This window comes from Pseudorasbora parva, chromosome 8 (genome assembly GCF_024679245.1).
Source record: "Pseudorasbora parva isolate DD20220531a chromosome 8, ASM2467924v1, whole genome shotgun sequence".
Classification (NCBI taxonomy): Eukaryota; Metazoa; Chordata; class Actinopteri; order Cypriniformes; family Gobionidae; genus Pseudorasbora; species Pseudorasbora parva.
Window position 1 is genome coordinate 34,839,270 of NC_090179.1, and position 17,737 is coordinate 34,857,006.

General features: G+C 37.4%; 1 protein-coding gene across 4 annotated transcripts in view; it reads right to left on the minus strand.

The window, feature by feature from the left end:
• zgc:172282 (leucine-rich repeat and fibronectin type III domain-containing protein 1-like protein) overlaps nucleotides 1–17,737 on the minus strand; it is a 164,788-nt gene that overhangs the window by 87,032 nt on the left and 60,019 nt on the right. For 3 of the 4 annotated variants that reach the window (XM_067451012.1, XM_067451009.1, XM_067451010.1), the window contains one exon: nucleotides 4,894–5,099. The exons of the other annotated variant lie outside the window; for it this stretch is intronic. The gene's annotated coding sequence lies outside the window, so the exon portion shown is untranslated. The remainder of the gene's footprint in view (nucleotides 1–4,893; nucleotides 5,100–17,737) is intronic. 4 annotated transcript variants of the gene reach the window in all.

The following is a 17,737-nucleotide window of genomic DNA, read 5'->3' on the forward strand; positions in this document are numbered from 1 at the left end:
AAAAATGTCAAAACAAAACAAAAAACAAAACAAAACATTTTGTATTTTCCAATCAAATGAATGGAGAGGTGGGCCTTCTGTTGTGGCGACATTACCTTGATTAGACTGACAGAACAGTTGATTCGGGGGTTTCCTAGCAACATTGCTCTTTTCTAAATTAAACAATGCCAACCAAAAAAAAAAAAAAAAAAAAAAAAACAACAACAAAAAACAGTGTGGTACGCCACACATTTTAAACCTGAAAAACACATAATGTGGTGTTTGGGGCTTAACTCACAAAACATCACAAATTGCATCTGAAGTTCTGTCCTATGCAAGACAATTTAAGGACAAGCAAACAAAATCAACAGCTCTATGGAACATTGACAGCACCATTTAGGTGACTTCATACATCCGATGCATTCAGGGCACCTGCACCGGTTTCACGTTTCGGTGAGAAAGAAAAATGATGTCTCGGACTATTGATGTGACATTTAGAGTCAGCTGCCACTGAAATTCGGACTATTGAGAGCCTTTCCAGTCAACTCTGAAAGCATCATGTTTCTGGAGCTTTAAAGAACCCGTCACGTTGAATTAGGCCAGGTAGGGTATGCACTAGACCGTGGCAGGCCTGTTCTCCAGGAGGAACATACATACTTCTGTATTTAATGTTTTCCCTTTAGTTGACCTCTGACCATAGCTGTGACTTTTTTTGAGCTTTTTTCACGCATGCTAGGCAGCAAGAAGACAGTGGAATATGATGTGTATACTGTGTTTCTTTCCCTTATACAATTGTAACTGTAAAAATATTCATCTCTATGCCACAAAGTATGAGTTATGACTAATGACTGTGGCAAAATAAAGATGTGGGAGGATACAATATAACAAAAATATTAAAATTAGTTAGCAGTTTCAGATGAATATAATGCATGCCTGTTCTATAAGATGCAAATGTAAAAGATGGAAACCATTAAGTATAAGCATATGCCCCATGAGCCGAGGAGAAAATTTTTTTATTAGCTTACATGTTCCTATTTTAATGAAAAAGTAAACTCTAACAGTATATCTTTGTCTTTTTGTCCATTAAACTGCCACTCAAACACAGCATTATACACCAAGTAACATCTAAATTGAATCATGCGTGAAGAGGTTGGTGTTTCTTACAACTTGATTATGTAAACATGTCATATCCAGATGATTAGACAATAAAAAGCAGTGCTTGACATTGATGTGTTTTGAATCACAGATCTGTCATTTTTGGATATGAAGTAATAAAAGATGAGAATAAACATTCAGGTAGATCGAGTTCTGATATGTTTTCTAATCTTTCGGACTGACTGGCACTGTCATTTCGCAAATAATGAAATCAGATTGGTTTGTTCAGATAGCGCTGTTTACATCTGGTACAGTACATGGTTTACATAATAATGCCTGCTGCATTTTGTAATGTATAAAATCAAATCTAAAATAAAAGTCCAGGCTGAAACATACGTCCAAAAACAAGAATCTGATTCCAAACCATAGATGTTACTATCTTTAAGCTAATTTCAAAACTATAATATTAATTTTCTTTTTTCCTTTTTTTTTTTTAAATGCAATGTATTCCTTTGAATTTTCAGCATCATTACCCCAGTCTTCAGTGTCACATGATTCTTCACAAATCATTCTTATATGCCATTTTGCTGCTCAAGAAACATTATCATCAATGTTGAAACCAGTGCTTTATTTTTGTTAATTATTATTATTAATATAGAGTATGGAACTTTTGATTTTAAATATAAATTTACATTACTTAAAACTTGCATTATAATAATAATAATAATAATAATAATAATAATAAACGTTTTTACTGTTCTTACTATAAACAAAATTTGAGTAAACTGTCAAAAAATATAATTTTTCTTGCTTTGTCTCAAAGAATATTCATAAAGATTCCTCTCTCAGAGTCTCATCAAGTTATGGCATGACAGCTGCCAACATCAAAATCTCCACTGATTTTTGATTTTTGTTTTTTTAAGTACATTTCATATCTAGGACTTTGTAAGGGGACAGTTCAACCAAAAATAAAAATAACATGACACATGACTTGCTTTCTTCCACAGATCAAAAAGAAACATTTAGAAGAATGTTGATGCTGCTCTTTTCCATTAATGACTAAAGCACCATAAAGGTTATCCCTACAATTCATCTCGATATTTCATGTCTTTTGGACACCATTTGATAGCTGTTTGAGGAAAAGACTGAGACGTATTATTCACACGTCTCCATCGCAGCTCTGAAATTGAATTCACATTTCTGTATATTCAAAAATGAGCATAAGGGAAGGCCTGCTATAAATAACTCTAAATTTCACTTTGTTTGGCTTCGGAAGACTTCAAATAGAGCGCACAAGTCATATGAACAGCTTTAAAGATGTATGGTGCTTGGCAGTCTGTGTTCACTATTCATAAAAGACCAGCGAGAACATTGTGCCAAACATCTTTTATCGTATTCAAAGGAAGAAAAATTCAGGCGAGTTTGAGAGTAAATGATGACAGAATTGGGGGAGCACAATTGGGTGGTTGAACACTGTAAATCCTAAAACAAAATAAATAAATGATTGGTTTGAGTAGTTAGAGCCACCTCAAATTAAACAACTTGCAAGCAAATAAGTTGTTAGAACTTTCTTTTTTTTTATGAGTTTACAAAACTGACACATTTTAAGTAATCTGAATTGTTTCATTATTTTGAGTTTTATGAACTTGTTTCTTTTAATTTAGACAAGCTTAAATTTAACTGACACTGCGCTGGGATTTCCCAGCATGCTTTGTCACAACAATGCCACACCAGGCAAGATGCAAGTGTTTTTTGCTAGTTTCAGCCCGACGCAGTAATCATTTTTACATCCAGCGCTGCGTCGTTTAAATAGCAAATGCACTTGCGCCCATCGGTTCACCCATGGGCGTGCTAGTCTGAAAACGAGGTGAGTTCAGGCACATTGTTGGCACTAGCATACAAACATCTCTTTGGAGAAGCATTCAGTCAAGCGAGCATTCTCAAGCGCATCTGGCTTTTTTTTTTTTAGGAAATGGGAGATGAGACTGACTGGTTTATTGCACATTACGCCCCAAAAAACACCTATGACTCATTAAGAGACTACAGCCATTTTGGACCATGTGCCAGGAGTGCTGACAGTTTTTTTTTTTCCATTGTTAAACTATAAAAAGAGGATTCGGACACATCCTAAGTGAACCTTCACCATGCACTATCGTTAAAATAGGGCCCTTAGTATGTTTAATGTATTGTTATGCTAGTTTTTTTAGAAGAGTTTGTGTTATGTTGTCTAATTCGTCATGGTGACGAGTGGCATTTGAACGTAATTTGAGAACAGATACATGTTAAATGTATTAAATTGCCGTAATTGTTCAGCAAGTGCTATGCTACCAAAGCAATGCGTAACCAATTAGCAAGGTGGCGTTTATTGATTTAGATAGCTAAAGCCGTGCAGTCAAGTTAAATGTATGAATTAGCTTACTTAAAGGTCCCGTTCTTCGCGATTCCATCTTTCAAACTTTAGTTAGTGTGAAATGTTGCTGTTAGAGCAAAAATAATGCTTTATTTATACTTTAATATATATTTTATTTAACAGAAGTTCCCTTTCAAAGCCTACAGCTAACGGCCGGTTTGGACGACACCCCTGCACTTCCTTGCAGGAATGACGTCACTAGAACCATTCGTTGACTAACCCTCCGCCCACAAGTACACACAAAATAGGGGGCGTGGTCTTGTTGCTCTCCCACGTGGAGAAGACAAGGGGGTAATCTAGCACTTGGAAAGCGTTCCACCCATAGGGGCGGCCATTTCCAAGCCATCACCTGCTGTTAGCATCCCATTGACTCCCATTCATTTTTGAGTCACTTTGACAGTGAATAACTTTACATCTGAGGCGTTTAAAGACTCCATTTGTCCATTGTTTATTTATAAAGAAACACGGCAATGCATAAAAGGCCCCATTACCTTGTATCTTACACAGTCTCCCCGTAGAAGCTGTTTTTGTAAAAATAGGCTAACAATTGCACATTTCGTTGTCGCACAGTTGAGAAATTACCGTATAGACAGGAGGAGACGCTCAGAAACAATCTTTTACTGTCTATGAGGCAGTCGGGGGGACGTGGAAACATAAAGTCCGATAAAGTCAAGGGGGAAGAATGGGGAGAAGCCGATAGTGTGTCAAAAGCAACGGGACAAAACATTTAAACAACGTGATTCAGATTTTACTTTCCACAACTACTAGAAGACCTACAACTGTCAGACAGGTTGCTTAAGTTACATCTACGTCGTCAAGCTCAGTCTGAGGCTGTGCAGTTCGCTCGGCCATCAGGAAGTGAGTGCCTCTGATTGGCCTCATTTTCCGCCATTGAAGTCTATGGGAACGCTCTGTCCATTTCTTTTACTGTCTATGGGAGAAGAGCGCGCATTCAGCGCTTGCATCTCCCCGTTATGGTAAGAGGCGGGACCTTTCCGGGCAAAGTGCGCTAAGCTGCTGTCCAATCACAACATGGGAAGTGCTGGCCCAATCAGAACTCGTTAAGTGTTTCTGAAGGAGGGACTTCATAGAACAAGGAAATCATCAGGCCGCTTTTAGGACAGAGGAAACAGCGCTGTACAGATAAGTCAATTGTGTGAAAAATACGGTGTTTTTTTACATGCAAACTCATGTTATATTACACACTGTAAACATAATCAAAGCTTCGAAAACACACGAAGAACGGGACCTTTAAATATTTCAAGGCAAGCGCTATAAAAAATGCATGAGTACAACATACAAAGCTAAGAATTCTGCTTGTTTAAACTTTAAATTACCTCAATTGTTTGAGTATTGCCAACGTATTCGGGTTTACAGTGCACCTCACTGAAGTGTGATTTGAAGCGTACCTCTATCTGAGAAGCGTACAATGGCTGGAGATGCTCATGAAGGCTCCACTGGCAGCGTTAGCTCTGAGTATATCTGTAGACTCGGGCTGCTACATGTGGACAGGCTGGCAGAGAGCAGAGACTCGAGGCATCGGCCCAGGAACATGAGAGTATCTGCCGCTCAGAGCCAGGACTGACAGCATTGCCGATTCTGAAGCTCCATCCACCTGCGAAAGGAGAAAGGGAGGAGGGACATTTATACTAGACACAAAGCATGTCTGTCTGGATTTTTCGCCTCTTGGGACAAGAAGGCCAATGCATTTCCAGGACAAAAACATGAGCTAGACAGCAGATTTGCACCCCCCCTTTTTTCCAACTCAGAAAACAAATGGAACAAAAAAATATATATAATGCGGCAAGAGCGAGGACATTAATAACGACCTAGAAGTGTCACGCTGTTTGAACGTTCCTACCATCACTCTTGGTAATAGCTGCCATGCGCAATATATTTAGCTCCATTTTCTTTGGAAACAAATCCTTGTTATTATTTCAAGTGTTTCTTTTACAGTAACGTCTGCCTCTTTGCATTGCTGGGGGTTTTCTTTGTCTCACTGGACAGTTGGCACAATTAGAGTGTATTCTGTGTTATACTGTAAATTCATGCCATTGCACAAACAAATGCTGCATAAACCAGCACTTTTTTTTCTTTTCTGTTCTTTTTTCTGGTGATTGCACCATTTTAATTACTTCTTTCAGGGTGAACTGACTGTAGGAGTTATGTAAAATTGTGAGCTTGTTTGTTAAGAAAATCTGACGAAATAATGAGTCATGTGTCATATTTTAGGACCATTAAGATGTTTTGCATTGTGACTATTTTCATGATTAATTAATCTGATGACTCAAATAGAACCACATTATGCAATATTGTGATTGCTTGTCATGAAAATGTATGGCACAGTGCATATAAAATAAAATATTTTGTGTGTATAACATTAAAGTCACCATGAAATTAACTCTTAAATGTCGTTAGGGACCCGAGACATCATTCTCTACCCTCCTCCTTATTCATTTTTTTTTTTAAAGTTAGACATAAAAAATAATAGAATTATAATTAAATGCTTGTTTTTCCACTAGTTTTTTTTTTGTTGTTGTTGTTGTCAAAATTGTATAGGGTCGCTAACGACCTGAAGTGTGTAAGATTGTACGTATATATATATATATATATATATATATATATATATATATATATATATATATATATATATATATATATATATATATATATATATATATATATATATATATATTTATTTATTTATTTATTTATTTATTTATTTATTTTTACACAATGATAAATGAATCTATGACAAAATAGGGCGCAATTCACCTTTATTCCACAAGGTGGCAATGTCTGATATGCAATGACATAGCTACCTCCGAAAAAATAAAAAAATAAATAATAATTCCAATAATAATTATAATCTGCAAAACTTGAAATGGCTTATTGATTTACTGCAGAGAGCAAGTACTAAACACAATCACATATTATTGTCACTTTCTCTTAATGATGGATGTGGTCAAGAAGGATGTGGCGTGAGATCGGCCACATCCTTCTTGATATGTAAGGGAAATATGTAAGGGATAATCCACGGCTAGCCATGCATTAAATGATTTTAATGCACAACCTATAGAGGTACTGCTGCTGTACAATACATGAATTACCCATAGCAGATCTATACAAGTGGAGCTGACCAAGTATTTGAAATGCTGTTTCATTCATACTGAGATTTTTTACACTGTTAAAGACTAAACATGGACAAAAAAAATAATAAATAAATAAATACATAAATAAATAATTTGGACTTTTGATGTAGGAGTATTTCTGTGCCAAAAATCGTCCTTCCGATTTCTCATAAGTGTCAGATTTTTTTTTGTATGGGTCAATATGACGTCAGATGAGGTGGAATGTCCTTGTATGGGATCTTCTCCCGGAAGGGCACTAGAGTGAGAGAGAAAACGCTTTAGGGCTGCAGTCACAGGACTTCACAAAATCAACAATGTCACCAAAGAAGTGTGTTTTTTGTTGTCAAGGCAAGACAACCCTTTACAGCTTCCCAGAGAACCCAGTGTTAATGGGACAGTGGATGGAGTTTGTTTTGCCATAGCAGGAACGGAAGTGGTTTTGTTTTTTTCCCCTGCTTTTCGGCGACGATGGTTTATAAAAAAGGTATAGTTCAACTCCGGATTTGTAGCTCGTCTAATGCTGAAAGATGTAGCGGTTCCAGCGATTAAGTTTAACGGTTGTATGTTGGAAGCAGGCGGTGAGTAAAACTGCTTCAAATGTCTTCGTGTTGATAGCTATCGACTCGTTCATTCAAATGCGCTATACCATTCCAATGTTTTTCTATGTAAACTTGCACTAGATCTGATTCTGGATCATATATGTATGGATAAATCTGATTGATCACAATGGTTAATTTAGGATCATGTTTTTTTTGTTTGTTTTTCTCCATGATTAAGGATGTCAGAGCTTTCAGACACTCTCAACACAATAGCTGCGCGAGCTCGTCCTTCTTCAGCTCCGCCCACACGATATGCCTCCAACCGCTATGTTTTTTGTTTGTTTTGTTTTGTTTTTCTGGAAAGACTCAGTGCAGCCTATCTTTCTTTTATAAATAAAATAAAACTAAAGACTTTTCAGAGATATGAAGGATGCAATACTACTCTAAAGGTACTCAAGATTGATATGAGATTGACTGAAACTGACTGTTTCACACCGTTGTTATTTATATCTTCCTACATGTTGTAAACTTTCAATTCAAGGTCTTATGAGAGATTGTTGTGGTGGACAGAATGCCAATAAATATATGTTCTAACACACACACACTTTTCTGCCTTATTACATAAAAAAAAACAAAAAAAACAACAACTCTGATTTATAAGCTTGTTTCCTCATGGAGACCTCAATTTAGATCCCCAGGGTGACACAAGTTACCATGAGTCAGTGTGCATTCAGGCTGAAGTCCCCACTGGGATAGAAAAACATGTACAAACACACATTTGTATATACAGATGAAACGTCCTATTCTGTTTCGAATTATGGAGGAAATACGCGATCATATTGCACAATCTAAAATATGTGCCATCATTGATCGTACACATGCAAAAGATGTATACGTCTCCTGCAAGAGGAATATGTGCTGACTCCGAAGCGAATAGGGCAGAAGCTCAGCTTAACAATGCAATATCCTCTCATCATACCAGCTTTAGATCACAGAGCTCCCCCTCCCTCTATCGAGTATGACACAGGGCGCAGATTAGTGTCTATGTACATGGCCGTTTCTCTCCTCAGTGCATCATCAGAATGAGCCCAGCTGCCTGGGGAGAACAGGCGTGTCTTTGTCAGGACTCTGACTCACTTTTGGCCTGTCCTCAGTGAGTCTGTGTTATCTGCCCGCTCAGTTGAGCCCCAGCGTGAGGTTAAAAAGACAGAGAAGCAAAGAGCTGTGTCCAATATTCTTGTGAGGTGTCACGGCACCGGCTGATCGTTCCATTACCCACCGCAGCACTTATGTATTAATGGCTGCCTCAGATTGGTATTTTGTTGACAATGGTCGTTAATTCCCATTAGTTCCTCTCTTTAGCTTTAAAGTGAAATTTTATTTCAGAAAAGCCCTGGCAACTTAGGCTGGGTGAACACTGTTTATTTATTTATTTTACCACAATTGAGACAAATTTCAGGATGGATTTCATCCTCGAGCAACTTTCAGGTAAGTATCACACATTTATTTTGATGACCATAACTCTTTCCCCGTCAGCTTAAAAAAAAAAAAAAAAAGTTGCCAGACATCGCCAGGGTTTTTGACCATTTTGACCTAAATTGAATTGTTTAATTAAATTTAACAGTCTTTTAAACAAAAAACAAAAAAGAAATGAAAGCTTTAGCATAAGTTCTGCTGGGAAGACTCAATTACTACGTCACTTAATGCCTTCACTCTAATCCAATGATATTCTCATGCTCACGGTATAAAGGCTCTGTACTTACACATGTTTGAGTTCGCAGATACTGAAGTGACGATTACCCCCATCCTCCCCACCACCACCAGGATGGCCCTGTCCATACCCTGCCAGGGGGTCGGCTGCGCCCCTGCCCTCGTCTTCAGGCAGGAATTGCAGATCCGAGACCCTCGGATTATGCTCTTCGGATGGGTTCTACGCCAAAATGACTCTGTACACTATCAGCTTGCTGAGCTGTTAATAAATGCACTATCGTCAATATATTTCTCCCTGAGTCTTTCTGGTAGAACTTTAAACACACTTTATAGTAGGTGGCCTTAACTACTATGTAGTAACATTTTAATTAATAATTTCATACAATGCACTTATTGTGTACATACATGTTTTTACATTGTACTTGCATTTAAAAAAATACCTGCATGTAATTACATCTGTAATTAATTTCTGTAATTACATTTGTAATTACACAGTTTGGACTTCCCTTACACTTAACCCTACCCGTAAACTTACCCATCCACCTCACTTCCCTAACCCAAACCGTATCCCACCTCAATATCAGTAAAGGCGTTTTGCAATACAATTTGAACACAGTAAGTACATTGTACTTATTTTTTGATGTAAGTACATAGTATAGTACTTAAGGCCACCTAATATAAAGTGGGCCCAAAATGTTTTATTCTAGCTTCTTGCATTCCTTTATCATCAACACTGAACATGAATATGGGTAAGTTTTTTTTAATTTATGTATTAAAAAGAAACATTTTAAACAAAAAGCTGAGAAAATCACATTTTTGTGAAGGACTGTATCCAGATCAGATTCAGAGTGATGATCAGATGCATAATAGCGCCCCCTAGCGTCTAACAGTAAAAACACGAAAACCTGGAAAATTCAGTTTTTGGCCTGGATGCATTCTTAAAAATAACGTAAAATTCTGTGTTTGGTGGGGAAAGAGTTAACAAGGGATGGATGGATGGATGGATGGATGGATGGATGGATGGATGATGGATGGATGGATGGATGGATGGATGGATGGATGGATGGATGGATGGATGGATGGATGGATAACTGCAAGAGGAATATGTGCGGATGGACTGATTGTCTTCCAATATGAGAGAGACTGTTCATTTTAAATGTTTATCTCTGGTTAAAGTTCATTTTTATCAACTTACAGAACTCATAAATGGCCTTAAAGCTAACAGACACAGACTAAATTCCGATTTACATTTCACAGGGTCTCCAAGCTGCATTCAGCCCACTCGACAATGCTAAATCTAACATTGTCTCTGGAACATGTGCTCACGCCCAACTGGCATAGTCTGGAAATCGCACGAACACTCTCAGTGGGGGTTGCCGTACGACTGAACGTGGGCTCGGATTGTGATTTCAGATGCCAAACTGCTTTGATTCGAAGAGACTGCGCTTAACTCAGCACACAATATGCATCCAGGCACACGTCATTTACATTTCACTCTTTATGAAATGAGAGAAAATATATAATTGAGAGGATCCATCCTCTAACGATAGGGAGCAGCAGTAATTGGCGAGTAAACACGGCACTCAAGCCTCTCGAAGGAAATAAAAGTGGGAGCACACCAAGCCAAACAGAGAGTGCATTAAGCTGGGATAATGATCCCAGCTTGACTTAGATATTCCGGCTTTATCGTGCCCACCCACACTTCAGGCCTCGGCTGAGCTGCTCTGCTGTGACTCGTGCGTGGAGTTCGGTTTTTCTCTAAGTGTTCCGTGGAGACGTGGCCCTCCCTCCAAACTAGTCCATTAGAGGCCGGGTCAATACCACACAGTGGGTGAGGATGAAGGTTTGTGAACGTGCTTCTGCTTGTGTCATCTCAGTGTGTGTTTCTGGATGTGTGCATTCGCATGCGTGTCCCGATGTCAGTGCGCTGCGTTTAAAGCAATCACGAGTAGGCTATATATGTCACTGGCATATTGTACATGTAAAATTTGATTTACCAGTTGCTATTGAAAAGATAGATGCTTTTCAGCTTACAAGGGGGTACTTGGGGTGGATGAAATGGGATGTTCAGGAAATTCAGCTATAAAAAAATGTTGGATGATCAATCAGGAATTGACTGATCGGTGAAAAGTGGGAGATACACTCTTTAAAATTAGGTTCCTTCATTGGCATTTATGCTTCCATGAAGAACCTTTCCACTGGAAAAAAAGGTTCTTTATAGTGGTAAATGATTATTTAGATTATTAAAGTGTCACTATTATGCTATTTTAAAGGTTCCTATTTTTGTTTTGGAGGTGTACTACAATACACACATACATAGCTACATGCATGGGGCAGCGAAACCATAGCATTTTTTGGGACAAAACCCACCCACTTTTTACGACCAATGATATTGGACCCACTCACTTTTATTGTCTCTAATTCAGTGCATGTATGTTTACCTACCCCTAACCGATAAACACTTGTTATTAAACATGATAGATGCCTAATTTCCACTTTTGTAATATTTTCTTTATATTTATTGAAAACAAATGCTTGTCCGATCTGATATGTGATGGGGAAAAGGGACAGAGTGAGTTAGCAAAAGGTGGATTCGAACCTCGGATCGAATTGCGTCCCATACACTAATGTCAGTTTACATGATTTAGTGTTTCCCGTAATTGAGTCTGGCCTAAGCAGAAGTTAAGTAAACAAGGAGGTATATTTGTACTTAATGTAAATGGCATTTACTCCAGTAAAAATTTTCTTGGATAGGGACCCACCCACATCAGTATTATTATGTTTTTGCTTCTGACGCCCATGCATACATGCATCCAGAATCAGAAAACGCTTGGATTGTCTCACAATATACTGCTCAAGACAGACAAGGGTATTTCTGTCTTGTCGACTGTAAACATTTTTCATGTTTAATATCTTTTTCAGGATAGTACTAAATAGAAAATAAGATTTTTATTTTGTTAAAATTACTCAGATTCTGCAAGGGGTGTGTATACTTTTTAGCAAAACACTGTGCATTGCAGCAACCTCTTTTCTCAGTGTCTGGTAAAAAGGATTTGATCTCTCTAAACCCCTCCTTTCTGAGAGCCAACTCTGTTCTGATTGGCCAGACTGTTGTCACTGGTCTAACAAAGCGTAAACGGCCATTTAAAACGCCCTGATGAAAATGGAGTTGGTTTTACCATATTAATTCCAGCCTAAATCCTCATCACTTGGAAGTGCACATAAAGTGGATTTGCTTTGGCAGCACAGAAAGCAGTTCTTCTTGACATATTGATAACATGAACCAAACTATTCCAGACCTCGGCTAGAAATACAGAGCTTGAGGTGTGCTCAAAGTAGATGTTGTTCACAGTCATAGGCATAAGACCATAGGCTGGCATTATTAACAAATTTGTTACAAATCTACGCAGGTTCATGCAGGAAGTAAGACTGGAATTACTGACAACTTGTTTCAGGCAGTTCAGAATTGAACCTTTTAAATTCACAAACAGCTATATTACACACTACATGAAAGGTATCAGAAAAAAAAGCATACTAGGGGAACTTTAAGGACTGTACACAGAAAGGTTCTTTTGGGAACCTAGAATGGTTCTTCTTTGGCATCACTGTGATGAGCACCTTTTGGAAACGAAGAGTTTTTAGAGAACATATCGGAACAGAGCCGCATTGTCTGTATGTTTGCTAAAATAATATCTACAGTAAGTAGCTATTTGAACATTAGTGACATAAGCAGGTTTGCAGCATAGCACAATAATAATACTAGTATAAATTGTAATAAAAAAAGAAAGTGAAATTATGAACACTTTTAGCCTTATATAGATCATAAATGACAGTGCTAGAATGTTACAGAAAGTTGTTTAGCAAACGAAAACCAATCTAATGAACTAAACAGTGCTTGCTTACCTCATTAAATATTCATGAATGTTGTGCAGTGGCAGAAGCTTCCAAATGATGTGTTGTGATGATGTGTTTCACATGATGAGTTTCAGAATCTGACAGAAACATGAAAATGTAGGGTGGTGACAGCATGCTGAAAACAGCCCGTGTGGATTTACATGGCAACAGTTTTGCAAATCAACAAGTTTAAAAAAATAAAATAAATGTTGCATATTCATCCAATCGGTGTTACTGACCTCCCAATTTACAGTGTGAATTCTCAAAACCAGAATACTCAAGATTAGTCACTAACCCACGTTTATGAATATGAATAACCATTTTAGAAAACCTTCTAGCAAAGATTTTATATACATTTTCTCTGGCAACATACAGTCTAGATATTCTTATGAAATATGAGATTCTTATGAAAATATTCTTTTTTATTACATTGCATATTGTCCCAAAAACAGGGTCCGTTTTCTAAACCGCTGATCCAAGGTGGCAACAGCATAATATTTTACAGGTATACATTCTTATTAGTTGATTATTAAATTGTTTCCATGACAGAGTTTGAGATTATTTCCATTACTGCATGAGCTGTTTCAAGCTTCAACTGATTATTAAACAGCAAGCACAAAATATACAAAAGCTGCAACCCTTCTGGCACACGCAGTGTTCGAATTAGCATTAGGCTAGTACTGGAATTAGCATTATGCTAGTACAACCATTGTTTGTTTATGCTCTTGTGAAGTCAGTCGCTAGTTCTGCCTAGCGATGGTTAATTGGGAAGCAATGGGTCGTCTGACTGTGTCCATGACACAAGAAGAATTTAGCAGTCAAAATAACATGATCTGACTCTCATAACAGACAAAAATATTGTGTCGTCTCAACATGGCATAAAAAATCCTATCTGACAACGGTGGACAGATCATGTGTGAATAGCTTGACAAAGCAGTATTTACAAAGGTAAATCTCTGTTGATATGCACTGCTGTGTTGCGCTCTGACTAATTCTCTTCATAAACTGCCGCAATAAATGCAGTGCTCTTGCCAAGGCTCATGATTTTGTTCTCAGCTTAAAAGTTCTGCACTAACTTATACAGCAATTCCTTCAAATAGGTCACGCTAAAAGCACTCATAATGAACAGCACAGCATTTGAAAAATGTCCATTCTTTCTCATTTATTTTGGTTCCAGGCAGCAGATGGGCTGCAGTTGATAACCAGTAGATATAGGTTCCCCGTAACAGGCATAAAGTTGTTCAGATAAGAGAGCCCGCTTTATGAAAGAGAGGCTTTAATGGCATTTAAGCAGAGGAGGGAAAATACTTGCGGTAAAAGAAGCTTTTCTTAGTAACCTGTGGAAGATTCAGCTCGATATTGTAAATAGGATGACCAACAACAATCCTGGGCTGCGTTTCCCAAAACCAATGTTAGCCAATTATGGTCGCAAGTTCTGTCATTATCAGCATAGTTCAACCAGTCTGTTTCCCGAAACCATACACTGTAAACCCTAATGTTGTCTTTACTTAAACAAATCAAGTAAACGACTAAATATTACTAGTTTAGTCTAAAAACTCAGACATATAAGTTAGTATAACTTATTACCAACAAAAAACATAAACTTAAGATTTCAAGTTGTATGAACTCAAAATCATGAGTAATTAAAATAGTTCACTCTGGTCTTGCTTTGATGTGATTGGCCATGCAAGGAGTTCTGTCTAGCAACAAGAGAACGAATTCACTGATTGGAGGACATTTCCAAAAGGCGATCCTTTTCGCCTCATCTGTTGCTTGTTGCTGATTCAAATTAAGATGGAGACTTTTTCGTTGTGTGCAATCTTAAATTCGGTAAGTAAAAATTTGTTACTAAACCTAACAATAATATGTGAACTAACTTATAACCAGATTGACTTTATTTCTGTTTTAATGAAAATAATAGTTTTGTTGGAAGTCACCATGATGGAGATAAGTGTTTGCTTTAGTTGGGCTCTTGACCCTTGATAATGTAATATTAGTGTTTCTCTGGCTGCTTTGTGTTTGTGAGACATCTATGTGAAGTAACAAAAAGCCAAGAGAAAATATCATCAAGTGGTGTTGTTTATTCATAGATGACAATAATAACATCATCATGTATAGGCAGAATTCCTGATCTTGTGCAGAGTCCAATGCTTTGGATGTCAAAGCAGTTATTAATAGTTTTGAAATATTAATAATACTAGAATCTTCACTATTGTGCTAATATAATTTTTTATTTTAATCTGCATATGAATCTCTACAATGGTGACAAAAATCTTTTTACAATGGTGAAAAAAATCTGATAAACAGATCAAATCTGAACATAAATCAAGCTACAAAAACATCAGAACAAAACAGCAAAAGTAACAGCAAATAGTAAGAATTTAAAGAAAATTTGTCACAATTCAGACGCATAATTTATTCATACCACAATGCATGTTGGGACCAATGGGGAAGTTTTGATTGGTTGTACCCAGCATGGTGTACTGAACTGGTGTACCCAGTTTGCATGACGTGGACTTACAATTTGCAACAACAATCTTAAATATATCGCAGAAAACCAAATGTCTTTAATGGATCGACAATATAAATGAAAGGGTTAGTTCACCCCAAAATTAAAATTCTGTCATTAATTACTCACCCTCATGCCATTTCAGACCCATAAGACCTCTGTTCATCTTCTGAACAAAAATTAAGATATTTTTATTGAAATCCGATGGCTCAGAAAAGCCTCCATTGGCCACAATGTAATTTCCTCTCTCAAGACCCAAAAAAGGCACTAAAGACGTCGATACAAAGCCTCTCTCACATGAAGCGATGACAATAGTTTTTGACCTAAAAAAAACATAAATAATGGCCTATATAGTGATCGGCCAATTTCAAAACACTTCTTCCTGAAGCTTCGGAGCTTAAAGGGTTAGTTCACCCAAAAATGAAATTTCTTTTATTAATGACTCTCCCCAATCTCGTTCCACACCCGTAAGACCTCTGTTCATCCTCAGAACACAGTTTAAGATATTTTATATTTAGTCCGAAGCCTTTCTGTCCTTTGAATGTAAGTGTATGTCCACTTGCTGTCCTCGTCCAGAAGGTAATGAAAACGTCATCAAAGTAGTCAATATGTGACATCAGTTGGTTAGTTAAACTCTTTCGAAGCGTCAACAATACATTTTGGTCCAAAAATAACAAAAAATACTACTTTATTCAGCATTGTATTTTCTTCCACGTTTGTTTTCAGACCTCAAATAAAGAATCAAACGGTTGCAAATCAGCAGATTTATTCGTGATTTATATCGCCAATGTCACGTGATTTCAGCAGTTTGCCAGTTTGACACGTGATCCGAAATCTTGAATCATGACCGTTTGATTCTTTATTTGAGGAACACGGAAGAGAAGACAATGCTGAATAAAGTCAAACATTTTGGACAAAAATGTATTGTCGACGCTTTCATAGTTTCATTTTTGGGTGAACTAACCCTTTAATTCAATGAATCAATTAACTGGCCTGAAATTACTGGTAACTAGAGGTTGACCAATATATCGTTCAGCCAATATTTGTAATTTAATAATATATTGCCATCGGCCAATATCCATGTTTAGGAGCGCTCATTTAAAGTCAGGCACATATGTTGGCAGCCTCGTGCGGTTGAATGTGCTGCTGCCGCATGTAAAGGACCTTTTGGAAGATTCATCAACAGTCCTGAAGTAGGGATGCTCATTTTGGTTCATTTTCACAACCGATGCTAATTAATCGATTATTAACCGTTAACTGGTAAGATTATAACACTGAATTGGCATTACATAAAAATACAACTGACAAGTGCCTGTGACCTGTTAAAAATACTTTTTTCACGTATTTATTTTATTGTGCAAACAGCAGAATACTAGCCTGACAAGCCAGACCCAAATCAAGATGTTTGGTCTCGAAACTTTACATTGACAGGGCTCAATCCGAGGGGCGGGATAAACGGTCGTCTTCCAAACTCCCTTTGCACGCAATTGGATATAGCGCTACAACCAACCAGAGCAACGAAGGTGAAACAGAGCTAGTTGACAGATTAAACTTTCACTGTATTCGGTCGGGTAAAACTCAGAACACATCTTCCCTTCTTAAGAATGACTATTCTTAAAAGCTTAAGCAGAGAAAAGCTTAACTCCAAGTCTTTTAGAGTCAAAGCTGATTCGAAAGACCGACTTTTTTTTCGCCCCTACAGGGCCGGGTTTCGGGTCAATTTTCACATCATACCTAAACACATTTCAGACAAAACCAGACAAGTGTAAATGTATCTGGTTGTTTAAACCACATGTGTAAATTTTACTCCTGGCAAATGGTTAAAAAATAAATGTGTGTGAGAGCGTGTTATGTTGTAGTCAGATAGGCTAGAAATGATGGTGCTACTGCAACACACATCGCTGCAAATGAGTAAAGCAAGCCAACGCAAATGGCCGTAAATGAAATCTCCTGCCTCAGCTCGTCAAAAATGCCTTTTACTGTGGAGGTAATATTATAGTAGGTTAAATTAATTAACATTGTGATGCTTGAAGTGTTTTATATCTATGGATTTTATTATAGGCAAGAAAAGCTAAGAGTTGAATTTGAGAGGCTAAATTGATTAAACGTGGTTAACTCACTGTCGGCCGCTGGTCGCTTGGTCGGCACTTAAAAAAATAAAACGTAAATTTAACAAAGAGAAAATTGCTCTAAACGTTTTTTTTTTTCTAAATTAACTTAACAAATAAACAAAACAAAATATAACTAGTTTGACATTAAAAACAAAACTGAACTATTTAAATGGCTGCAACAATGTAAGCCAACGTAAGCCACAAAAAAAAAAAAAAAAAAAAAAGTCCTCCAGTCGGACTCGGGCCGAGATTTGTGATAAGCTGTCAGACAAAACCACACTACGAAAAGCTTTTAACAAGGCTTCAGATAGCACTGATGCCTGGAGAATATTTCAGTAGAGTGGCCAGCCTCAGGAAGC